The sequence below is a fragment of the Pelecanus crispus genome, chromosome 10 (genome assembly GCF_030463565.1).
Source record: "Pelecanus crispus isolate bPelCri1 chromosome 10, bPelCri1.pri, whole genome shotgun sequence".
Taxonomy (NCBI): Eukaryota; Metazoa; Chordata; class Aves; order Pelecaniformes; family Pelecanidae; genus Pelecanus; species Pelecanus crispus.
In genome coordinates this window covers 8,133,610-8,161,599 of record NC_134652.1, presented here as the reverse complement: position 1 = coordinate 8,161,599, position 27,990 = coordinate 8,133,610, and positions in this window count along the sequence as shown.

Sequence of the window (27,990 nt, the reverse complement as noted above, 5' to 3'; positions counted from 1 at the left end):
CTGCACCCCCAGGCAGCACATCCCAAGCCAGTCCTGGCTCTGTGAGAGTCCCTTCCCTCACCGTTGTGCAGGGCAGCCTTAAATCCACAGGCAATTCACAGTCCCCAAAATATCCCTGAAGCATCAGTGGTACCCCTGTAGCTGGTGCGAGCTGGGCATGAATGTCAGTGAGTGTCAGCACAGTTCAGCAACATTTATCCAACAGTAAGAGTGATATCAGACATAATTCTTTGTTCTTGTTGTTATTCTGAAGGTTAAGGATGCAAAGTTTGGATAAGTTTTCATGTCAGCTCTAAAATATAAGGAAATGTCAATCTTCCTTGTTAACTTGTCATTAGCACGCAGAGAAAACAGAGGATACGGGTGAAGACAGAGGTACCATTCCAAGAATTCTCCTAATTTGGAAGAAAAACCTATCAGGTCAGGGGTTTTTTTGCTACTAATATTTTGAAAGCTTCTGTGTAAATAGATCATCAGTTGTCATTAAAAATTTGGAATTCAAACTAGTCTCTGTAGAAAGACATACATTGATTTGCAGCACAGGAATGTATTTCTTTTGTATGCATAATTTGGCAAGTTTGGGAAAACGTTTCTTTGCTGAGGGTCAGATATGCCCTTCAGATACTTTTGGAAGGTCACAGGTTATCATGAACTTTCCCATTATCCAGCAAAAAGGCAGAAAACCACCTTCATCTTACATGGTTGAATTACACATCATGAGTTTCTTCCCTCCAGTTACCCAAATATTAATATAAGGATTTGACAGGATTTGAATGTGGTAAGTTTTCTTTTCCTGAGCTGGGCCAAAAGCAGTTTAACAGACTGAATCCTACTCCTAACACTTGACTGTCTGCTATGGCAAAGATTGAAAAGACCCATGTGAAATCATTATAGCTGGTGTCCATTGAGCTTCTGTATTTAAACCTGCACGGAGGGTATCTAAGCAGGGTTTTGAAATAGCAGAGACTGGCAAGGCAGAGTGAAAGGACAATTCAAGCACTGGGTTCTGCTAGATGAGAGTGAATGAAATAAATGGCCAACGGAGTCGTCATTTAAAACTTTAGGCACGTTTACTCACACAACCTTTTTATTCATTCTCTGTTATTTTCTTTTTATTGTAGACCAGTGAGTTTTGTGCAAATGTTTAAGAAAGATTCCAACAGAACTGGAACCCATGACACATGTACTGAAAGCTGGCTTGGTGGTAAAAACCTTGCTCGTGCCAGGAGGGAGCAGCACGAGACCCTGTGTCCTAGAAAAAGTGTTCTCCAAATTTTGAATTTTTGAAACAAGCTCCTGTACATGATTCCCAGACCAGCCAGCAGCAGCAGGGATGAGAAATCTCCTAAAGGCTGGCTGTTTACCCCGCGCCCTCACTCCTGTCTATATTTCCTCTTCATTAACAAGGGCTGTACCTCTTCAGCACTGCTTAGATTCATCTCCCTTTAGAAACTAGTATCCTAACCTAGCCATAAAATCATCCCAGGATCTTTCACAGTCAATGGAGAGATAGACAGCTGAATCACTCTCTGGTGGGCTGAAGATCAAAATCACCTTCCACCCGTGCCTGTAGCTGACTGTAGGGAGAAATCAGTGCAATTAAACATCTAACACAGAAACTTCAACTATGAGACTGAACATAGGGGCGACAAGTCAACATTGGCTGTGTCTCAAGTCCCTTTCATTCCTTTCTGGTTTGGCTGTGGGCTTGGGGGACTGCATACACGTGTACAGGAAGTACAAGAATACGTTTGCTTTCACTTGTCCTCTGAGTGGTGGAAGCCCATACGCTGTGATTTACACTTCTATTGAGGGGACAATGGCTCCGTCATGGAGCTGTTGTTCAGGAATGGTTCTTGCAAAGCTTCAGAGAGGTTTTTGTGTTCACTGGAGGACAGCTTTTGATGAACTTTCCCATGAGTGTGCTCTGCTCTGTTCTCCCTTCAACGTGCAGAGAGGACCATGGACAAACCCATCACAAGGGGATGGCTGCAACAGAGGGATGATGGTACCAAAGGCAATGTTCTGTACAGTTATTCTCCACAAAAGTCCTTTACAGAGGTCAGTTAGGGTATGTCTGAGAAATGTTTGCACCAGCACTATAAAAGCCTCTGGTTATTTAAGGACTGATTCTCCATCGTCCTGGATCTTGGTCTGAATTTTATTCACACTAAATTCCCTTCAAGCTGCTTTATTTAGCAACAGATGTACATTTATATAAATAACAACCTTACAACTTTAAATAACTGAACCACTGATTTTGAATATACTTTTCATAGCACAAACAAACACTCCCACATGAGTAAAATAGCTAGAGCAAAGAATTAATCATATAACTAGTTAAGTTAACCATGGCCTTATTTGCCTTATTTAACTTATTCACCCTCTTTGTTCTATTCATTAATCATACACAATGGAAGATTGAAATGAGAAGTGAAGGAACAAATCTATCCTAATGGCTTTTTTTTTTTTTTTTTTTTTTTTGGTAAATGTGTTCATTTAAATGGCTAATCCTTCTCCATAGTAGCGGGGTTTTTGGGGAAGACATTTTAACATGGCCGAGCTATTCCTTTTCATACTTGGCCTTTTTGGCATTGGAATTATTTTCATTGTTTGAAGAGATAGGAAAAGAAGATGATTAGAAAAGTTCTGAGAATACAGTCAAGGTAAAAGTCAGAAGAGAAATGAAACAAAACCTTACATGTTAGTGGAGGGCATCACCAATCTCCTGGCATTTTGAACTGTAATAAGCAGCTGCCTGCCCAAGCTTCTTTTGTTTCATGAATACTTTGTTAATATTAACAAAGATGAAGTGAAGCTCCCCCACAAAAGCCCAGCCGAAACCAATAAACAAAAAACCATCCCCTCCATTGGCCATCGACTGACACTTGCTATGGAGTTCAGGTTATTCATGACTTTGTGGGATAGGAATAAACACGACTCCAAACATTAACTTCCCGCTGACAAGGTTCATGGCAAACATGCAGCACAGTATTTAGTGCTAAGAAAGACAAGCAAAAATAGGAGGTTGTTCCTAAATGCACAGCCAACTAACTGGGTGATGGGGGTAATCAAATCTGCTATTTATCAGAAATAACCCTGGCAGCAAGGGAATAAGATACAGGTGAAGGAGAGGGAGGGTCAACATGGCCCCGAACACTGTAGCTGAAATTCTGAGTGCGGATGGCATCAGAAAACGGCTGCTCAATGGCTCCTCAAGATCAGCTGCTGAAAATGTAGGGGAAACTGGACAGCAAAATCCAAGGCCTTAGGGTGTTTGGAAAATGGGGTTCAGCTTTCCCACCAGGCCTTGGCCAGAGGATCTCGGTGCTGGCATTCTCCTCAGACCTACCTGCACATGTCTCCATTTCTCTCCTTGATGTCAACAGGAGTTCCCTGCATGTGGGGAAGAGCTGAATATTACTGTCAAGATCTGCCGTGCAGATCTGAGAGAAGAATTTTTGTCCTTAAGTGTTGAAAATGTAATGATCTATTTGATAGTGAGAAAAAAAGACAGAAACAGTATGAAGATTTTTAAAAGAAAAAACACACACACACACACAATCCAAGCAGCCTTTGAAGTCAATGGCTTTGAAATAAAAAGCAGCCACTTTTCCAGCCACGTGAAACATATTTTGTTAACATCCTAGGTGTTGTATTTAAAACCGAGTTGGCCAAATTTTGCCGTCAGAGGCTCAAATATAACTGGAAACAGAGATCATATCTGTGAGTCTCAGGATATTATCAGTTGTTTTAAATGAAACTAATGTATGATAGCACACCAGGAGATCTCACAAGGCCATTTCCGAAGGAAGGTATTTTTGGGAGTCATCAGAGAGTGATTTTATTCTTTCTGTTCTGCTAACAGAGAAGTCACTGAACCTCTCCCTTCCTTTATAGGATATATTTGATCCTTTAGCATGAATTAATGTTGGGATTTCCAAAGGGATTTAAGATTGATGATTGACCAAGGGCAACTGCCCTTTGGTGGGAGCCTAAGTGATTTAGTCTCCTTTAAAAATCTCGGCTTGCATACAGTTTGTTGCTGGTTATTTTGAATACTGCAGGTAAGGGGCACTAATGATGATGGCCTGAGAAGAAAAAAATTACATCCCAGGAAAAAGGCAAGTCTCTAGCAGATTTACTAATCCCCAAATGGTATGGAGACCACCTCATTCTAACTAATGTATTGAAATGTGGAGATTAGTCTCCCTATGCGGTAGATAAATTGCATTAACATGATTAAAAAACTCAACTAAACTGGGGCTCCTTTTGTAGTTAATAGAGGGTCAGACTTCATTAGTTCTTCAGTGAAAGCAGACCGGTTCATTTAGGGAAGCAGAAGCTTGCCATCTTCTGCAATGGCAGATATCTCTGCACAAATTAAATCTCACATTTTTGCCTCATCCTAATGGGTGGGATTTGTTTAACTTTTTTTTTTTTTTTTCCAAAATGGAAGGTTTTGGAAGAATGTGGTGTAAATGAAGGATACTTGCTAAAAATATGTCTGCTTTGATGCTTTTGTTAATTATATCCCTTGTGAGAGAAGTATGACTCACAGCAAGCAAGGTAAATATAAATATTTCACAAAACCCTTATGAGCTTATTATATGGACAATTTGTTAGGAAAAAAGATACCTCCATATGCACACACGTATCTTCTATTCACACAAATGGAGACTCTCTGGATGGATACAGGGAAAGAATTAATTCCTTTCTTAGTGAATATTTTTCTTCAGTGGAACTATAAGAAAAACTGCTGCTGGCAGTTTTGGAGTAATACATTTGCTAGTTGCTACCATGCCTCTTAGGAACTGTTTGCAGGATGGACTTCATAATTCACAGCATTTTAAATCAAGTACATACTAATTCTCTTTTTTCCCCTCTAAAATTCACATATCTTTTAAATTCATACAAGAAAAATAGAGCCTATCAGTGCTTGCAACATTTCGTTTACACTGAAAATGATGAATGTCGTTCCGTAGAGAGGACTTGTTAGAACACTAATTCTTTCTTTGTTTTTTGGTTGTTTTTTTTTTTTACAACCAAAGCAAGATTTATGAGTGAACAGATTCACTTCCAAGATGAAACAGAAAAACATCTGCAAGATGAGAATTTACTTGCATTATTAGTGCTATTCTTTCTGCACTGATGAGTAGTACAGATAATCCCATTCATTGTGGACATCCATAACTTTGCTAGCAAACATTTTAACTCCTTAAAGATGCCAGCATAGATCCTGCATCACAGCAACAACTTTCAGTGAAAAAGAGAATGGAAACTAGCAAATATACTTCACAACAGCACTTGGTGTAGTTCATAGAGCATTGCTGTCAGGGATCTGTTCTGATCTCATTTACACCACTTAGATATGGGTGTAATTAAAGGCTTCTTTATGGAAGTAGGCAAGATTTAAACTGGTCAAAGGGAAATAGAATCACTTGAAATGAGTGGGTTATCACAGTGGGTCTGGTCATATCAGAAAAAAACCCACTGCTTAGTAGTGCATATTTTTCAGCACTGTACCCCCAACAATTCATTAACTTTTGCTGATATTTTTTTCAGAGTGACTTTCCTATCATAAAATGCTGGGTTTTTTTCAAGGATGTCTTAATTTTGATAAAAACGAGTTCATGTTCAAGAGGAATATTTCATTAGCCATTCTGGGTTTTTTAATTCAATTCAATTTCTTCAGAGAAATTTTAAAATATGTCTGCTTTTATTGTAACATTCTGACATAATCAAAATGGAATGTTTTAAAATGGAGATTTCATTGTCTTAAAAATAAACGTTTTAAACAATGAAATTCATAAATATGTATCATTTTTTACTTTGTCCCTGTTCAGAGTGAAAACCATTTCCATACATCATACACCTGCAGGACCAGGGCAACTGGGTCTATACAACAAGTAAAGTCCAACCTAAGAATCTCAGCTAAGACCTTGGTTGCTTTGAAAACAGGATTTCCTTTCAGGTTTTGAAGGTCAAAGACATCAGCCGTATCTTTTTGTCATGCACATAAATCAATGCCCGGTGTTTATCAACAGTTGTCGATATTTCAGGTTGATTTCAGACTGATTTACAAACATGCACTTGACTACTCACATGTGGTGGGGTCCCTGCCTTGCTGCACTGCTACATTTTCAGGAAGAGAATAAACCACAGTTAAAGCTATCAAGCGTGTAGAAACCATTTATAGATGAGAAACACCTTATACATGTTGAGAAACACCTTATACGTATCAATAAACACCTTCTATTTGGAAAAAAACACTCCACAACACAATACTCAAAAGATAAATGAATTTAAGAATCTGGAGTGAACTTTCTTATCCCAAGAGATCAGTATGGAGACACTGGCGTGGCCTGGAGCCAGGCTGCTGCTGCTGCTCCTTCTGTTGACACATGGCAAGGTACCATGTTGTGTGGTGGAAGAAGAGCGTAGGGAGCCTCCTCGTTGATGAAAACAGAGAAAATTGACTTCCAAAGGTAGGTCTATGACCACACAAGAGGGGCACTTTCAAGAAAGCTGCAACAACAAACCCAAGGAACATGGTTTCAGACCAGTGCCATGCATCGTTAATTCTCAGCTCTTTTCTTTACAGATGTCCTGATGAGGTTAGGGTAATAGGTGAGAAGTATGCGTTGTCCCCTCACCACGTCTAAGAATTTTTATTAACACGGTATGTGAGTACTTGGGGATTTTGTAAACAAAAAATCAGATCATTTTGTAGAGATGGATAATAAAATTGCAATTTTAGAGGCATAAGAAAGAATATTATTATTGGAAGCATTATACAGCCTCAAAATTGAGCTGACTTGTGACCTAAAAGAGCAAATGTCACCAAGTGCTGTCTGTAAATGTGGCACTGCCATAATATGTCATCAGATATAAATATTTTGCCATTCCTAATAGCAAGAGGCCATTTTTGTGCTCTGTAATTATTAGTGGTCAAGTCTGAATGAAATGTCTTGGGGCTGTTTTGAACCTGCTGTGCATTCCAGAGCTGTGTTCACTGGAGAGGACCTCTCTTCTCCACCTGCCCACGCAGCGCCGAGGGCAGCAACACAGTGAAGTCAAATTAAGGTGATGAGGTTGACGAGACCCTCTGCACGGCTTTGTTCTTCTATAAAATGTCTTGAGATTTTTCAAGTATGTTAAGTGGGCTTATGGGCCCAACTCCCACTGAAATTTGGGCGTCTGCCTCTCTGTGGCTTGTCTGAAAATCCCAGGCTAATATGTTCAGAAATATCCTGACTTTAAAAGAGAAGGATATGCAACCATAACCACTCAGGGGTTCTGATGCTGATAATACAGTACTTAGAGGGGACTGCTCATGCTATCCAGTATGATAATACCAGAATTCACAAGAAAGATCTGTGAGCCTCTAGCACTTACCAGCTGTAATACTGAACAGATTACACAGAAAAATCAGGTAAAAAAAAGTAATATGTTTTCACCTCACAGCAAGAAACGCTGAAGTTCAGGAAGAGGAAATGTGTATTAAGAGAGCAGGTTAAAAATCTACATTATCCCAGACTTTCATGAAATCAAAATGATAGGCACGATGCTAAGTTATTATAATGTATTTATTACCAGAATTGCTTTCATATTTAACTGATTTGGCCCATCTTGAGACCCATTTTAAAATGCACCACCTTGTCCACCTTTCCATTTTCATATGAAAAACAGGAAAGCAAAAACTAATTTACTCAGGGAGACACATCGACTGTTTGCCCGTTTATCTCTTACAGACCACCCCTCAGTCCAATGTTGACAGTACATGATATTCCATTAATCTGCCTAATGAAAATTTAACCAGTGTTATAAACAAATAATTGGCTATTATCCTCTCAAAGATCCCGAATAAATTACTTCTGCTTATTTTTTTCCCTCTTCTCTCTCTCTGCTTCTTCCCCCGCTCCTGCCCCCATGCAAAAGCTGTCTCTTTCTGACTGATGTCACAGGAGAAGAAAAAAAATATCTATAGCTGCCACTCTGCTACTGCGGGCGGTGAAACCTGGGCTAGACTTAAGAGGATGCTTAAGGAGTGGCCCCGCACTTGCTCAGCTTTAGCTTTGGTTATTTGAAGAGCAGCTGAGCTGTGCGTTGCAGGCTGCGTCCCTGCTCCCACCCCATCCCCTGCCCGCTCCCTGTGATTCCTCCGGCACCTGATCCGCCTCCAATTACATTCCCATCTCCTCCAGCTCTCTGAAGTCACACAAGAGTCACGGCTGCCTTTCCCTTATCACTTGCACTGGGCCTCCTTCTTTTCCTCATGTGTGTGCATGTGTAGGGGCAGGGTAGGGTTTTTTCCCTTTAACATATAAATGGCACGAAAACTCTCTTCATTTAGAGAAATTAAAGTTGAGAGGGACTCTAACACAATGAACCAGCCAGGGAGTTATTTACTAGCGGCTGCTGAGGTGGCCGGGTTCGGAGGTGCTGCCTCCTCAGCCCTAGCCCCAGCAAAGCCTCTGCAGGACATCTTCTCCTTCCAGGTGCTGATGGGATCCCTGTGCCAGGAGCGGCACGGCTCGGTTCATGCAGCGCAAAAGGGTGCCGGGTCCTGCGTCCACCCTCCGACGTGCTGGGCAGTGCAAGGACCTGTACGAGCCGTAGGGGATTGACTAACCTGCGCTGCTCTCCTGCCTCACTGAGCCTATCCCCATGCCTCTACCCATGAAATGAGGAAAACACTATTTAAAAGGAGCCAAATAGCTGACACGGCTTTTTTTTTTTTTAAGTCAGGAAGACATGAATTATATACAATTTTCACAATAAGATGTAACAAAGTGTTTGCCACTGTTTGCAATTTGCAGTGTTTCTTCACAAACAAGAAAATAGCCGTTTCTAGCTGACCCACTATTTGTGAGAGCTAAAATGGAGAAGAGTGAGCAGTGCCTTTTTCAGACAGATCCTGAGCTCTTTTAGGATATTGTTCATTGCTAAAATGCACCTCAACAATGCACTTTAAAATAGCGCTGAACAAATAATTAATTTTATTTTCCACCTGATAGATGTACAGGGGAAAAAAAAGTCTAAATAAAAACTTTCACAATATTTGGCAAACCTAAATAATTAATTTCAGTTCTGGGCTTTAAAAAAAAAAAAAAAAAAAAATAGAAGCACAACACTAGTTACCTAAAAGAACTAAAGTACTATTCACAAATCCAGCAAGAAGAGGAGGAGCTCTCTTGTCCTGAAGCAGTTCCTGATGCCCTCTGTCCATGTTCCCCCATTATGGGAATTCAGAATATTGCTGAGAAGTTCAGTAGAGCCTCTGCACAAGGAGCCCAATTTATGGAGCGCCTCAGCTTCTCTCCAGTAGTTATTGCCACCATGGCAAGAAGAGCAACAACTATCCACCACATCAAGAAGCTGTTCTTTATTGACCTACTTTGGTTTACAGCCCAGAATATTAAATTTGGGGTTTATTTTACTATATATACAGGCCATAAATGATGAAGGTCCATGCATGTTCCAGTGTTCCTGCTGCTGGAAGCAGCAGCCTGCAGCAAGGCATTGCGGGGAGAAGAGGCATTAACTTTTCCAGCTGTGCCAGCTTGGTTCCTGAGCCAGTGTCTCTGCTCCAGAGGAAGCAAATAGCAGATGAAGAAACAAAACTTTCAACTTTATTTGCCTGTTGTAAAAATAAATACACCTGAGGATCAGAGCTAGTGTGGCTGTAGGAACGATTTCTTCTTTAAGCCTTGAGGAAATCTCTTTGGGGAAGGGGGCTGTGGGGCTTTTGTTTGTTTATTTGTTATTTTTGAAATTAAGAGTCTGAAAAAAGGAGTTTCTAGCCATCTCTAGGACCAATGGCATCTGCCAGCTGGTGCTGCCTGGGAAAGGTCTGGCACCAGCGGCTCCCTGGAGGGACAGGGATCAGTGGGCACTAAAGAAAGACCAAACCCGAACGCGTGCACCTCAGGAGCTGCTTCTCTTTGTTGGAGTTGGGGCAAATCCTGCCTGGTGGAAGTGATACCACCATCCTGGTGAGGGGCAGGTGAGGCGTCAGGTCCATTCCAGGAAAAACAGTCTTTCCAGGGAGAAGGGTTGACAAACCGCTCAGTCAGCCTGTGAGCCTTCATCCCCTCGGAGCGAGAGGAAGAGGAGCCACAGGAGCCTCAGCTGCACCCCCCGCGCAGCCCAGCCCTGCTCGACCCTCCTCAAACAGGGACGGAAAGTCAGAGGAAAGCCTGGGACCGGCCTAGGGGCCCATGCTGTCCAGCAAAAAGCTATACTCTCCAGTTTTGAGAAAGAAAATGAAAGCAAACCCAGCACTGCATTTATCTGTAAATGCTCAAATTAAGAGTAGAAATAAGATTTTCGCTATAATGACAAATTAATTATTTCTTTCATAATTTTATTAAAATAAGCATCTTCTATCTTTTAACTAGACCTGACATATGCTTACATAGATACAAGACACCCTGTAACCTAATCTGCTAGCAATCTTGAAGCAATTAACTCCTTCTAATCTTTAGCTAACAAAGCCCACCATGCAAAAGGTCCCTGGAGAACAACACTCCAAAGACCGCCATAAGCTCCCTCTGACTATTTCTCTATTATTCGGTGTGTAGGAGCTCATTGGAGTGCTCAGAGAGCAGGGATTCGTTTGAAACAACAAAGATGAATCATCACAGATCATAAGATCTTCATTAACTCCTTATTTCTCTACTAATTAACACAAAAGGAATGACTTGAATGCTTGACAGGCAGCGAATGACCCACAGCTCAGTGGTTAATAGGATGCAAATGATGCCTAATGAGGGTCTCTAGCTGCAGTCTGGGCATCTGGCCTACTATTTTTGTTGGGGATTCAGAGTGGGTTTGAGATGAGGACAGTTTAACCAATAACATAGGCTGCAGCTGATTTCATACTAAAGTCTATGAATTTATGAGTCCAGCACATGTAAGAATGAGCTTAAACCACTCATCAACAGGTTTGTATCCACATAAAGCATTTCAGAGGCAAGAAGTCTTGCCTTCCACAAGACACAGCAACAACAATTAAATATTTTATGGGCTTTTTTTTTTTTTTTTCCTGTGCAATAAAAATAGTTAATTTACAAATTCCTAATGACATCTCAGTTTACAAGGGAGACAGGTTCCCAAATAACAGTAATACTGGCCTTTAAAATAGTTAATTCAGCTCTGTGTCCCATTTCTAATAGAAAACAATTTTGGGGTGCTCCATATTTTTTTTTTTTTTCAGAAACTACTCCCAGCTGAGTCTTTTATGATGAATTAACAGGCTTTCAGTGAAGAGATGTAGTACTACCAAAACTGCCACAAGTCCCTCTCTCACTCCCAGAAAGTTTTAGAGCTGCTTTAGGTCGAGCTTTTGGTTCAGCCACTTCCGTGGGGTTCTTCTCCCTTTGCTTCTTCCGTGTATGCACAAAAGCAAGGGCTGGTGTAAGAGTGAAATACAGTGATTTCCTCTGTGCGTACACATCCCACTGTGGCTGCAGGGTGGGCTAAATTCCCACTGTTTCTCACTATTCTCCAGCCAGAAGTTATCAACCTTTCTGATATGGTGGCACAGCCACCCACCTAATCGCTTTTATTACTGACTGCATGAGTCAGGACGGTTACATTGGCTTAGAATCATAGAATCATAGAATCGTCTGGGTTGGAAAAGACCTTTAAGATCATCCAGTCCAACCATTAACCTACACTACCAAGCCCACCTAAACCAATCAAGGGTAGACTAGACTAAACCATATCCCGAAGTGCCACATCTACCCGTTTTTTGAACACTTCCAGGGATGGTGACTCCACCACCTCTCTGGGCAGCCTGTTCCAATGCTTGACCACCCTTTCCATAAAGAAATTTTTCCTAATTTCCAGCCTAAACCTCCCCTGGCGCAGCTTGAGCCCATTTCCTCTCGTCCTATCGCTAGCTACTTGGGAGAAGAGACCAACACCCACAGGTGTTAAACAGGTTAAATAGCAGATCTTTGCTAACATGGGTCACTTTGAACAAGGGGTAGAGAACAATAACACAAGCAGCTTTGCTGGCAGAATGGAGAGGAAAGCAATCTCTGGTAGATGGGAGCTGTGTTTGGGCTGGAGATCGTGCACACTGTGGCTGTGGGAAGGGCGAGATGTGAGAACATGGTTTGAAGTCCACATGGCAGTGTGGGCCAACAGCATTTGCACTGCTCCAATTCAGTGAGCGTGGTCACCCAGCTGCCAAGGGCTCTCCTGACGCTGCTTGGAGGACTCTCCTGCTTGGGGAAAGAGGTGCAGAGAGTTACAGGAGGACTCATCCATGTACTGGGATAGCCCTTTAGCTGGGATAGACTTGTACCAGTCTCTTGAGGCTGCTGTTCAACTGCTCATGCTGCCAGCTCCCATCACCTCATTTGTTGTACGTAACAAACCTTCCCGGCCATCTTCTCTGCCACCCGCACTGCACGACGAAGCATTCCTCCGGTGATGCTGTGGTGCTAGAAAATAGCAACAGCAACAATGGATCACTCGCATCTCTCAAAATTCTTGTGTAATTTTACTTTTCCTCTTTTTCTTTCTGTTTGTGTCAAAACCAAGAGAACCGGCTTGCTATTTAGTTGCTCATTTTTATTAAAATATTTAAATACTGCCTTTCATGCTTCAAACCAACTGCTGAACAGGACCATGAAGTGAAATAGATCTAAAAATATGTGAAAGGAAAAGTGAAATCTATTTTTATTTTATAGGTGGATCAATATGTAAAAAACAAATGGAGTTCTTTATTTAAAAATATAAAATTAAAATGTGGTAATTTTCTCTTAAAAGACTCTGTGAACTATAAATAGCTATCAGTGAGGTACAGACAGGGTTTCACACACGCAGTTCTGCTTCAAGTGCCCAAAATCTGTACGTGTTTTCCAAGCACATCTGCTGTACTTTATCTGACAAATCTTGCTGTGTTTACATTCTTAAACGATCACGGCTATAAAAGATGCAGTAATCAATATAATTCTACCAAATACACACAGCTACAGCCCTGTGACAAAGGCAAACATTTAATATCTTCTTGGGTTCTGTTTTTAAAAAGAATAGTTTCCATTTTGTTATGTGGAAAAAACAGTTGACCAGAAAATACCTTTTCTTTAGTGTAAACTCTGTGAAAAACCCAAGCCCTGCATCAGCGGAGAGCTGGCTCTGCAAACCCTTTACGTTTCCCATTATTGTCAGCGTGCATCCAGGAAGCGTCAGTCTAAGACCATTCAGCCATTTATCATTCCCACTCCATCTTTTTATTGGATGTCTTCCATCCGGAGACGAGAAGCAGAGCACACAAGGCGCTGAGGTACCGTGCTCGGATGACACGCAATAGGCATGCAAAAGCTGGTGTAACATCACCTTTGCCGGACATGGGCTGCTCGTCCCGAGGCACTTAAGGGATTAATGAAATGAAATTGTTTTTGGACTTGCTGCACTCTCTCTTATCTTTTAAATCCATAATGTCCCACAGAAGGCAAAATGCAGTAATTTTAGTCAGCAGCCTCTCATTAATTTTCTACCTTTGGGGGACCGTACATTTATAGAAAAAGGGACTGTATGGAGGCTAAGCTCATCACACCGCTTTTCACTTAAAGAGCTCAGCATGGCACAGCAGAGGCAGGAGCATAACATGCTTCAAATGAAAACATTCTCTCAGAGCGGATGCACGTCTCAGCTGTGTCTGCAGATATATACATCTTTGTATATATTTTTTTATATATGTGTGTTTATACACACATATATACAAACCTATGGAGTCATCAGTTTTGAAGATAATCTTTTAGGTTAAGTATTTTCCCACATTAAACTGATAATTATCCCCTCCTTTTCTTCCTCTGTCCCCAGACACCAAACAAGCTGGATTTTTGCTTCATGTATTATTTATGGAATGGAATTAATATGCAGATTCACAAAAACTTAAAAACTCATAATTATTCATAAAGGGCTTTAAGGTTATTTAGTACATATTTATGAAACTTTATGTTTGCTAGGAACTGTGTTTGAAAGTGCTATGGAAGGGTGTTGACTGAGGTTAATTACTAGCATGGAGAGTAATCTGAAAATGATCAAACTCTTTGAATGAAAATATTTGTCAGTATTTCTGATCTATATTTAAGTGAAGTAATGGACATCAATAGCCTTGCAAATATATTCGGAAATGGCTCTGCAAGAAAGAAGATTTGCATATCTAATGCAAACAACCAATGAGGAAAAATGTCTAGTTAGACACCTTTGATCGCTAGGCAAATGTAATAAATGATTGAGATTTATCCTGTTTGTTGTCCATCTATGTTGAGTTATGTTCTTATACAAATACACTCTAGTCTAGAAAATATTAGCAGCAATTTAAGGTAGCCAGAATCCTCCACTCTTTTCTGGACTAAGATTCAGAAATGAGGTGCGAGCTGTTCACGATAGCCAAGATTTCGCCAGAAGTTACTTAGAGTAAGTACAGGCTGTATGTAAATAATACATTATATTGGTTTTATATTTACATAAATCTTTCTATCTTATGCATAATTAACCTCCTTTCTAACCCATTGCGCTCAAAGGTTGGAAACCTATAAAATATGTTACGGGTTATGTTATGTCAAACAAGCAGCAGTGGCAGCAATTCAGGAAGGTAGGAAGCACCCAACATATTATTACCTCTCTAATCCTCCTAACAGTATAAAGATATTTAATTTTATGACCTTGACTAGTCCAGTGAAAGCAATGGAGGTGTAGTGCAGGTGAGTGGGTCTGTAAGTGCTCACAGGGCTGGGGCTGTATCCTGCGAGAGAGCAAGTGTTTCGAAGAGGCTGCGATGGCTACAGAGCACAGTGACCCTGGGGTATGGCACACTGGTGTTTGTAACAGCGGGATGTGTTGTTAATCTTGTTCATGTGGGGTTTACTTAACCCATGCTTTTCTTAAGACATGTATCAATTGATGAGCTTATTACCTGGAATCTATTGCATATAAATAAATACAGTGCATACAGTTATTTATTTGACCATACCATGTTAAACCTGTGAAAAATATGAAAAATACTAGAAAGCTCTAGATACTGATTAAACAGCAGCAAGCGATACCGTAGTCAGCAGCAGTAATTGCATTTCAGCGTGGGATGCTTCAGGAGCTGCTCTAGAGACATGTCAGACAGTGGTCACATTCATCCTTTGGTTTTTGAAAGCACAGGGTTCACGTACAGTTCAGGGTCCGAACAACGTTTTGCACTCGTTTAGTGGTGGATACGGCCCTCTCCCTTACTCCCTCGTAGGTAAATGTGTGTGTATCACCAGTGAGGTACCCTTCAGTATACGAGCAGCTTCATAACAGTTCATGCAAGTTGCTATGTGGAGCTGCACAGTAGGAATGACAACGCTGTCTGCACCAACAGAGTAAAAATGACGCAGAAATAATAATATCAACAATAATAACAACAATAGTGATGATGGTGATGATGAATGTAGACCAGCCCTTCTATTAGGGGTAGACAGAAATATAGACTCATTTCTTGTTCTCTCATTGTTGTCTTGGGTGTGATGGAGCAATGGCGCTTTGTAGCCCATTACTAACGGCAGATCCCCAGTCAGGGCTAAAACAAGGCTCTGTTTGGCACTCAGGGTGACAATTGTGTCTGACTTTCCTTTCCCCCCTCTCCATACTAAGTGTGTGTGTGCACGTGAATGACTGCGTGCAGACCCTGGTGCCCCTACTCCCCGCCATAAGTTAGGATTGTGTTAGGTCATATTCTACAACATGTTGGATTTTGCTCCCACCTCTTAATCTAGTACCCATACGGCTGTGGTGCCAGAGTGAGGTTTTTTTCTTCCACTGCTCTTGCTGTAGCTCTGCAACTGTGTGTGTGCAGCATCTCTCTATCTTTCCTGCTTTGCAGAGCCAGACATTTTTCAGATGGCTTAGAGTAGACTTGGTAGTGTAGGTTAATGGTTGGACTGGATGATCTTAAAGGTCTTTTCCAACCTAAACAATTCTATGATTCTATGAAGATCTGGACTATTTTTGTGAAGTTAAACCCACTGGCAAGCCTGGTCTTTCTTCATGATCTTTTGCAGACCATTCAAAGGGAGTTCAAGGACCCCCACACCCAAGGAGCAAGGATCTGAGTACAAGTAGGTAAATGTGTGACATCTGCAACCACCGTCGTGCTGTGAAAAATGCACCTAGTTTCTCACCAGTGACAAGAGTCAATCATGTTTTGGGCGGATTGTAACTCTGCTGTGAAGGGGAATCTCTAAGAGACTCCTCTAGCTGAGCGAGGGGAGGAAAACTGGCACTGCTGAAGGGACCAGTTCTGGCATCCTTGGATTCCTCCATCAGGCCTCGAGGGATGTACAGGGACCCCCATCTCCCTCAGCAGCTCTGCAGCTTCTTGCTGACTGCATCTCAGGGGCTGTCTCTATATCTGTTCTGCTATGGGCTAAAATCAAGTAGCACAAATAAAATAACCAAGCCAGGGTGTATCAGGCTCTTCCCCTTCTGCCCTGGCTCTTCTCTGAGTCTACGGAGCGTGGTTATGTGGATGGAGCTAGGAGGGAAAAGGGGACGGCAGAGCCCCCTGCCACACAGAAGGGCAGGTCGTCAGACAGACGGTCTCTTCTTACACTGTTTGTGGAGGAGCAGTCCTTGCCAAAGATATTTTGAAATAAATGGAACAATAATATAGCCATAATAGTTGCCCTAAGTGCAATGACTATAGCCTGGATAGATTTGTAATCTCTTTTAATAAATACATTAAATTATTTGAAATAATGTCCTATTTGCCAACAGCTTATTCCATAAATATATATGGAATATAAAATAGGAGAGATTCCCTGACATAATTAAAATTGTACAGCCAAGTAGGAGGCAGGGAATAGTGTTATCTTTTCAGCTGCAAACTATTTTACAGAAATATTTCTCACACACAAACCTTCTATTTACCTTTAGGGATGGTATAATTGCATATTGAAAACAGTGCAGCTCTGAGGCAGCGATGGCTGGTGCCTCCACCTTGTACCCCCCACTACGGGAGCTCAGTCAAATAAACTGCGGCTCCCTTCTTACCAGTGCCAAGCGCGCTCCTTCCTCCAGACACCCGCACAGAGACAACTCGGAATGTTATATTAAGGTCTCATTTACCTGGCAACAAATATATTCCTGTGCCGTCACAGAGGGGTAGCCTGAATGTTCACCATTCTCCATGGCAAGGGGTCAAATGCCACAGGAAACAGGTATTCAGCAGGCCTCAGGGTGCTCCGAAGGGGGTTGGGGGGCTGGTTGCTCACATTCATCATCTCCAGAAGGTCCAGTGCTCTCTAAGCAAGACGTCTGACACAAGGATATGAAGGTTACAGCAGGGGGATTTTACCCTCTGTGCAGACTGGCTGTTAGACAGGATACTATATGTATTGTTCAAGTGTCTTAAAGACATTACTTCAAAGGATTAAGTCTGCATTACAAAAACTATCAATAATGTAGTAAATTATTGATTAGAACTATTCTTAACTTCTAATGCATTGTGTCTGGAGCATTGGTGATTTATATGCAGGATATAAAGAATGCAATCAATGGTGTTTTACTTTTACTGACTTCCCTGGGAAAGCCTTTGCAGAATTAAAACATGAGGTTAGAAGGCAGGTACAATGACACAGGCGAGAGGTGATGGGGACAACAATGTGCATATAGTGTAAGTGATATGTGGGGAGAGGAAAAGCCAATGCAAATCTTTGCTGAAGAGGTCACTTGCTGAGCTTTTCGTAGTCTCCTCTGGGTGAAGGAAAGACTGCAGTTCGTCCCACTGCAGTTTGTCCCCCAGCCAGGTGCCCTCTGAGAAGGCTGAGTTATGTTTTCAGCTGCTTTTCATGACCGTGCGGTGGCTTCAAGGTGATGTGATTCCTTCAGGCTTCTTAACTTCTAAAAAAGGAAAACAAACAAGGTGGTGACTGCCTGCTGTGCCCCTTCCCTGCAGGACTTTAAGCAGTCCCATTTGGGATCCCCGATCCCTTCTCCTCACCTGCGCACAAATCACCTAACACCAAACCGGTAACTTCCACGTTTCCTTCTCTGCACCAGAATCGTGACAAACAGGCTCTAAATGCATCAGGCAGTGGGTTAAATTCAAACAAAGCTTAAATATCCTGCAATGACACCGTGCCAGCCCTGTGTACAAACTGTGTGCCTGCAAAGATGCAAGATATAGCGTAGCTGTGTATGCGTGCACGCGTATACAGATGCACGAGCAGGACACGTGCTCCTGCCTACACTCCCACACCTGTATGCCTACACAGCACTTATTTACATGGCTGTATGCATAAAATAGGGTGTACTATATTCTCTCATTGCCTTCAGTGCGTTTTGGATCTGCTCCGTCTTGCCAGCACATTGGGTTGTATTTCACACACACAAATTGTATTTATGTAGATACCATGTAAGTATACGTCCTATCTTTGGTGGAGGAGTGGCTGAATTAATTTATCAAAGCAGTGCTTATTTTTGCTGATAGCAAAAAGAATTTGTCAGCTATTCTTTTCTTCTTTTTTTTTGTGTGTGTGAAACACACAGTGCACATTTTGGGGAACTGTAAATACACACTCCAAATCATATAATTTTTCAGACCAAGCACCATGCCATAGTTTGCTAGGAGCGCTGCAAAAACTAAACTGTGGGTACCTACAGAATACAGGATGACTATGCTAATTAGAGCATTGCATAAAATAAAACAACCCAAATGTCTACTGAAAATAATTATATTTGCATGTATTAAATTATAGTTTAAAAATATTGCCTGAAGTTGTGCTGGAGGGAGACAGAAATGAAATAATATTTAAACACTGAATTGAAAGAAACTGCTAAATAACCAAAATGGCTCTTCATCAGTCAATCCAAATTCTTGAACCTCAATTCTAATACTCACTCTCATTTGCTAGGAAGAATGTTTAAAACACAGCAACTTCTTGACATTTCTTAAATTCAAATTTAATGGGGGGTGGAGCTGCTCCTATTCTCACCCAGTTAGGCATCATTTTGCACCATGCTGGGCTTATTAGTTGGACTTCTGTTATCAGTACATGAGTGATGCCCTTGACCTCTGTCAGCTCCTATATTCTGCCTTCATGATCAGAGACAGTCCTGTATATTATGGAGCTGATCTAAAAATCAGTCGAGGCCCATGGAGAAGCTCCCAGGGGTTTCCGTGGATTTTGGATCCCTCCCATATCACAGGCACATTGGGTTGCATTCTATACACATGTGAATTGCCAGCCTGTACATTATTAGATAAGGTCTGCTTTCTGTGCATTACCAGATGCACTGCTCTCTTTTCACCCTTGTGCATTCAGCTGATAAAAGATGCAACTGTGAAGAGCTGCTCTGTTCAGAATCCAAGCCTGAACTTCATCAAGCACAACACTGCAGTGTGAGGATTGAGTTTGAGATCATTATACATATAGGGAGCAGCTGGGTTGTTTGGCAGCTTGGATTTGTGTCTCAGATTCAGCAGAGCACAACGGGGTCTGGGGATGAAGGCCATTTGCAGCATGCACGGTTTAGCAACGAAATTCTTCCAAGCAGGATAATTTGTAGGTGCTCTGCTAGTCTTACACCTATTATGCTCACAATTAATTTGGGAAGTGGAGAATTTGACTGCATATCTCTTAGTGGCTTCATAGTTTCATGTTTTATTCATAATTCAGCCTGTGGCACGTGGAGCAAAATACAAGCAAATGCAGTGCAACCCACAACAGGCAGCGTGTCACCATGCCTGGCCTGTGTTTTTGGGTGAGACAGTCATGTGTACTGCTATTTTTAAGAAGGTGCTTTAATGTCCTGTACCCCCGCTGCCCCCCAGTCCCGCTCTGTGAGCTCTTATGAGCAGGACCTTCCTCTCCACACACTGCCCAGAACGGAGTTGTACAGAGGAAGAAAGATCAGATCTGCAGACTCTAATTTTTATGGTCCAGAACTTCTGCACCAAAGCTAAAAAATAAAGAAAATCAAGGATGGAAAGGATCATGATCAGAAAATACAGAGTGCCTGGGTAGGAGCTCAAGGAAAATATTATTTCAGTTCCTCAATAAATTATGCTATTCTGACACAGAAGCCGAGGCTCTAAAATTAAGCAAAGATGCCAAATATTACAGAGAAACTTCCAATGCAAAAACTGTGGTTAGTCTTTGAACTCATGCATATAAGAGACACTGGAGTATTAAAACAACAGAGGCGCTCATGTCAGCTTGGGAACTCCAGTATAATTTGGTCTGAAGTTATTCACAAACATTATCAATATTTCTGAGTTTACACTCGCACCTTTGACTGTTGACTTAAAGCATCTAGTCTGGTTCATGCTACTGGTAATGTTTACACTTTGGAATCTATTATGCATAGAAAAATTAGGGATTATCTTTGACCTGGGTCCCACATATTTTTATGCAAAACTAAATAATAGGGTTATTTATTCATTTAATCAATTCCATATATTTGCCATAAGCAGGCCTGATTTCTTCTGAGGTCGCAATCAACATCATACTTCTAGGAGGACATATGGTTTGACTATTAACACAGATATCCTAGTCGGCATTCAAACAATCCTGAGCTCTCACATCTTTTCTCAGGTTAGGAGCATTACATATTAGTATGGGTTAATCATTATATGGAAACGTCAAAAGGAAAGTCATTATCGGGGTAGTCCAGGTGTGTTTAACTCTTAAATGGGGAGGGATGTGTGTATTTGTTAGGAAGGAAAAAGGAAAACCACAAAATGTTCTACACTCAAACATAACAAAAAGGATTTTGGGTGATGAATGTATCTGTCTGCAGGACCTCTTGCGGATAGCTGCAGGCTCTCTCTGACCATGATGTGACTGGACAAAAGCTATATAAAAGGGAACCATCACTTTGTGGCTGCTTGGTGTGCAGAAGTAGAAGGATGCAGAAGACCACCTTGTCGGTCTTACAGAGTCGACAATAATCCTCATATCCTGGGTTATGCCGTACAGTAGTATAGCTGCCTAAAGCCAAGCACTGACTTGGTTTATGTTAAAGATCTTTGCATAGCTAAAATTCTTCTGTTCCATACACTTACATCTTCCCAGGCTTCATCCTCCTAACCACATTAATAGATCTGTTTATTTCATATGATATCTGCTTCAGAGGACATCATCCATAGCTTTAAAAATTAATGATTGCTAATGACCTGCAGTCCAAGAATCAGAAGCTTAGGGAACTTCATGAATATCTTGGGATAATGAATTAATTCTCTTTTTCACAGTCTGTTTGGCATTGTTGGCAAAAGAGAAATGGAAAGGCAAAGAATGTCAAATATATTTATCCACTTAGATCTATTACTAACTGGCTTTAAGGAAAATGAAAGCATATTATTTCCTTTTAGAAGAATAAGAGTAGATTTTGTCTGAAAACAAGAGATATCCCTTCTAACGAGGGATAGTTGATCAGTAAATCCCAGAAGTTAATGCATTTAAAAATTTGAATATCACACTAGGAAAAAAATTGTTTATTCCATTCAGGTAAATTGCAATGAAGACTAACCAACTTATTTTACTGAGCTTGCAAGTCATGCGGGTGTCAACATCTCGATGAAAGTGCAGTAATTTTATTATTAGCAAATGCCTGGGTGCTAGTGGGGGAAAAAGCATTACCTCCAAGTGTGAGGAGGAAAAGTAACAGTTAACATAACAGATATCTACCACAATCGACAGAGATCATCAACATTTAATGACTGGAGTAACCATATCCTCCTTCAGCTGATGGAGATTGTATAGAAGCAGATGGAGTAAAACTCTAACAAACACTATGTACCAAACGTAATAGGAGATGTGAAAGCTCATCAGGATTATGCCATTGTGAGACTAATTGCCAGGGTGCCTGGAAGTTTTAACAAGCATGTTTCCTCCCCCGCCACCCCTTCCCTCTTTTGAGTAGTGCTTATATTTTATTTATTTATTTAGGTTTTAACACCTTCTCTTGTGATTTGCAGGCAAGAGGAATCAGTTTAAGCATCAGTACAACGCCTCATGCAACACTCCTATAGCTGAACATCTGCTTGACAGAAGGCTGATGGGAGCTGCATGCCAGTTTGGGGACTCTTTCTTACAGTTTGTGTGGCAGAAGTAAAGTATTTAAAATATTTAAGGACTCATGGGACACACCAGAGAACCGGGGTCTGTGGAGATGCATAAGCTGTCTGTATAGGATCTCCACCAACGCTGATGCAGCCTGGTGAGACCAGCTGCAGGCTTGTGCCAAGCAGGAATGCTGGCCTGGCCTCAGGACAGCTAACAGCCTTCAGATGCTGCTGCTGCTGACTCTGCTGGCTGCAGGAGATATGCAGAAGAACCAGACAGGTGTCTTCTAAAGATGTAAGAAAGGACTTTGAAATTTGTGCCTAGCAATTAAAACTTTAGTGTAGAGGTTGTCTGAAAGAAACAGAACACCTAGAGGAGGAAAATGTTGCTCCTCCAGAAAGAGCGAGGCTGTAGTCCGTCATGTTTGGTGGAAGAGGAGTGTATAAGAAAAAGGGAGAAGCTAGGAACAAAAAGGGCCTGGGAAGCTGAAATCTTTGGCCATAAGTAGGACAGTATTGCTGCAGGAGGCTCTCAAGAGCTGGGTGGCTGGATGGATCACAGGGTGGTGGGAGGGTGCCCTGTGAGCCAGCTTTAAATTAAAAATCACTACAGCAGCTACACCCTGCAGGTATGGTGTCCTCAGCAGGTCGATTAGAGGTTACATTTCCTCCACATCTCAGTGGTTGGCAATGGAGGTTTCATGGTGAAACGCAGACTTCTGGCATGTTGTGTGCAGGGGTCTTGGTACTTAATCTTCAGCTGAAACAGGGAAAAAATTAAAGCAGATACATATTTTCTACCAATAAATTGCAGGTGGATACTGATTCCCAGGTGCAGGAGAAACTCCCTCGAGATCTACAAGAGAGTCACAGGCTATTGAGTAGCAGAACAAATACCGGCAGAAAAATTACAGGAGCTGATGGAATAGCGCACAGGGGAAGGGAGGGATGGACTCTGCTCCTTGTCACAGGGTCCTCTGTGGCTACTCCAAAAACAAAGCTAAGAGCAGGTGCAAGAATATCTACCTGTCAGAAGGTGTTATCCATAATAACGTGCTTTTCAACCTGCATCAGAAAAGGAAGTTGGAAAGCAGGAATGGACTCAAGGGGAAAATGAAAAAGAAATGTCAGAGGGAAAGACTCCTAAGCTGGAAACTGATGCAGATGGACAGTTACCAATGAAAACCACCACTATATAATAGGGACGTCTCAATTTATAGCTTCAAAGACTTAAAGTTGTATTTCCTCTTCTCCCTATCTCTCTTAGAAGATTCAGGTTTTCACCCTGCCAAGGCTGGATTGTGCTTATCGACAGCTCAAGGCTTTATGTCTCAGTGTGAGTAGTCAAATGTCTAAATGTAACTTTGTATTTAACTAAGGAGAAATTAAACCAGGACTGGTATTGGTGAAAAGAAAACCTTCCCAGCTGGGAAGCTGAGATCAGGTAGTGAGAAAGCAAGCCGCCAGCTGAGGCAGAGGGGCAACTTCTGGAGGCAGCTGGGGGCCAGGGATCAAGGCTGGGGGTGCGGAGGTTGTGCGGTAACAGGCTTAAACCCTCCTGGTGTCTTCTGGAGAGGTAATTTGTTCCCTGTGTTTGCTGCATTGGTGTTCAGTGGCACCTAGCAGCTCTGGGCAATGCCAAGGAGCAAGTACGCGATTCCCATACAGGGGAGGGAGAATTCCCATATAGCAGAGGGAACTGAGCCCTGTCCTGGTCACAGCTGCTTTCGCTCAAAAGGGCTTGATTTTGAAAGACAGTTGTAATGCGTGTGGTTGTGTGCTTGCAGGCAACTGTGAACACAAAGGCAGGACTTCTTAGTGTACTTACTAACTAAAATTTTTGCATTTTTGATGGATTTATCTCTTATGTGCTCCCATAAGTGATGTAGAAGCATATAACTGCACTTGCAACATTAATTTTCTCTCAAGCAGATTTCTCAATATTTAGTTCAGAGTTCACCATCTGTAAAAGCAGGTAAGGTTGTGAAGTCGAGCCCTTGGAGGTTTATTCAAAATAATGTAGTCTCAAGCCATTTTCCAGGTTAGTAAACTTAGAAACAGACTCAGTTTTCTTCCTGCAACTGTTTGTATGGTCCATGAAATGATTTGTGCACCTACGTGTCACCAAACAAGTGTTCCAATGCCTTTTCAATAACAAATAGACTGCGATAATGAATGTACACCTACCAGTCAGACAAGCACGTGATACTGATGCATGCTATAGCATGCTATAAGAGCCAAACTCTATCCCATACAAAAACCAGTAAAAATAAACTGCATCTTTGGAGCTACCTTTCCAAGCTAAACTAAGAAAAATTAATGAATGTATTTGCATGATCAGAATTTAACACACAATAGGATTTTTTTAAAATACCCAGGAGTCTTCAGGCTGATGTGATATTACGCTTTTGCTGGTCTTAATATTATTGTTTCTGTCTCATTTTAGGTTGCTCTCCAGTGTTTATTATTAATTCAAATTCTCACTATTAAAAGGAAGATATTATCCATATGGTTGACGTGCTGCTCAGTATGTTCATAAGTTCTCCAACGTTTTGATTAACACTGACAGAAAACCCTTTGAAAACATATGGCCCTATATACATCCTGTCATTTCTAATAATAGGGTACATTCTTCAGTACATTTTCTTGAGAAGATGAATTCAGTCATATTTTAGAAACATGCTAATATTTTGTTAATTAGTCCTTTGAGGTCAGGGGGAAAGAAAAGACTGAATGAAAATAAACTTTTCCTTGAGCAGACACCATGAGCGCTGTAGATAATTTGTGCAACAGAAGAACGTGATATCTATGAGTAATGGTCTCCATATACAGCCAGATTTCTTAAACCAATTAGCTTCTGGCATATTCCTGAAGATATTCATGCTCTATTTGATATGCCAGACCCTTAAAGCTTTAGCATGAAGACTGATTTTAATGCTCATTTCACTGATTAGGTCAGTATTTTGTTTCTGGTGTTGAATTTCTATATTTATACCAATTGTTTCCTTTTTCTAACACCTTTGGGATATCACAGGATCTCTGCACTCTTCTCCCTTACACAGGCCGGTCTAAAACCAAACCTAGTAGAGTTATTCTTGACTTAAATTCACTTTGGCTTGCACAGTAACATGACATCTTTATATGCCAGAATTTGTCCCCAGAGACTATTTCTACCACGCCTGCTCTGCTCGGATATTCGTACATTCCTTTCACTGTGACAGTGGAAATTCCCACCTCCATGGTCTCTTTTAACCTTCTTTTCCTCACACAGCTGCTTGTCGTACCCATCCTCAGACTCTGCTAGCTCCACATTTGTTCAGAGAGAAGCTGCTCAGCCACATATTCTTTAACATGGTACTTCAGGATGTGACTATGCAAGAACAAGTCAGCTAATCTACTTGAAAACTATGCAGCACGATAACACAAATATATTTTTAAAAGATGAGATCTCAATATTGTACTTTATAGACCTGAATATTTTCATACAGCTCACACGTGTTCAAAATATACCTGCTCATGTTCTTTCCCCGCAAAGATGTATCATTATTGTTAATGCTGATAAACAATGATGCTAAAATAGCAAAATTGCTGTGATAATGATTTCAGCTAGTATCTTACTTTCATTTCTTGCTTTCTCCCTTTCCTCCTTAAGGAAAACCCAGGGACATACAATTTGATTCTCAAAAAAATGCAAAAAGGACTAGATTTTTTTTCCCCCCTTTTCTTCTCTATCTCCTCCCCCTCTGTTTGCTCCTGCTCTTTTTCCCTTGGGAAAAGTCCCTGTCTGGGCTACATCAGTGAAGCATTTCTGGGCAAAAAGCCATCAGTCCTTATGAAACTCCATCTCTGACTATTACTGCAGATAGGTTTCTCCAAGCCCATCAAATCTCTCCTTCTCTAGACTCCTCTCAAAGAAAATATCTAGTAAAAATTCATGGTCTTTGTCTGTAGAGAGGTAAGTAGAAGGAGCCTGGTGTGTCTGAAAGATCTTTGGAAGGTGCAGGACAAGGTTATTAACACTTCCACTCCTTAAGGACAGGGGAACTTTTCAACTCCTAATCGAACCTTACCTGTACTGCAGAGAGCACCTCCCTCCCCATCTTGTCTTGTGAAGGACCAGTCAAGACAAAGGAAAGAAATACTATATAAACCCTACCTATTTTCCATTCCAGGTGTAAAGCACATTTCTTTGATTTTGCCTATTCTAACATGCATGTGAACAGCATTTATATAAATAATGATACCCAACCAAACCCCTTCTAGAAAATGGAACATGATCTTGCATATATAATATCCTTTTTAGGACCTAACGGGAGAAAGAATGAAACACCTCTAACAGAGGTTAGCAATGGCATTCAGAGCTGATCTGCAACACAAAGGAAGGTAAGATCATGGGGAGACTAGTGCAAGAACTGGAATAGACTGGAAGCCTCCACCATTGATGGAAAATGAAAACAATTTAAAAAAAACCCAACAATCAAAAGCATATTTATGGCTTTGTTGCCAAAATTCTCTACACTTTCAATGATCTTTTTTTGCCCGCTTTTGTTATACTGAGTTTCAAGAGCGGTACAAATTTTATTTACTCTCTGTCAATTCAGATAAAATACGATCTTTTGCACTTTGCTTTACACTCTACCTGCCTTTTTAGAGCTGCCCATCCTCCCTGCCTTGCTTTTTCAGAAATTGAGAGACATGAAGTGCCTTCAGACCCGTAACATACAGCAGCCTTGCAGATAACTACTTACTACTAATAAAACTGTGCCTGTGCTATGCTGTTTATCTCACGATACTCCTTAAATTACAATACTGTTACTTCACTTTTTTCCCTTTGGTTCTACATTATTTAAACTGCTGCACATGATACTGAAAACTTGAAGACTGTTATCAGTTTAGGAAAAGGGTTTTAAGTGGAAAAGATTAAGCTTTTGGCCTGAATCCAGCAAGCACTTAAATGCATGAGTAACTTTACTCCCATGAGTAGTGTCTTTGAAGCCAATGGGACCAGCCATGCATGGAGGAGCGCACGTTTGTATAGACATTGGGGAGAGCAGGCTCTGCTGCAAGAGGTCCAGGTTCAAAACTTGGGCCTGCGTTTAGCTATGTGTGTGTGCTCAAATTCATAAGACATTAACGTACTATACATGCTTACTACACTTTTTCCAAATATCAGAGCTTTATTGCTATGTTATTATTTTTTGCCCTCTAAAATAGGCAGCTGTTCTTCATTTTTTCTTACCTATATGCCAGATTTGAAAAGAGTCAGGTTTCAGTTTTTCAGAGAAAATAAAACAAATCAATGTTTCAAAAACATGGAATACATATTTTACTATAAAGCATAGGGCTTGGAAATGCCTAACCAGGATCTCTTCAGTGTGTCAGAAAATAGCAGATAGGCATAAAAACCCAGTGGCGTACTGTAACAACTTTCATTCCTCCCCCCAAAAAGTCACAGTTTTTTTTACATCTGTGTCTTTCCTGCCCCAGTGTTTGCTACTGTTCTCCACCATTTCCATCTTACATAAAAGCTCTGCACAAACTTAATTTATATTTAAATCTTTTGCTTCAAGGTTTATGCCAGTCACCAGCACCACTGAGAAACAGACAGAAGTCAGGTACTAAAAATTGTTGTCCTATGAAAGACGCCAAAGTTAAACTTCATTTTGTCTCAAATAAGGAAAAACAACTTGTAATATTTAAAAAATCATTTAATGGAAAATGTCTAAAACCTCCTAATTAGGAAGCATCAAAAACTTCACTTCGGCATTTCTAACCAAAGAAAACATTGCAGCATTACAGAGTCTAAATATTTGATTTCTGTTTGTTGTGAAAAAATACTGATAAAAGATATGCCTTAGTGCTTGATAAAAACAGGGGCTCAGCAGCCCTTTACGTACCTCTTCTCAGCTACCAAGTGGATGCATCCC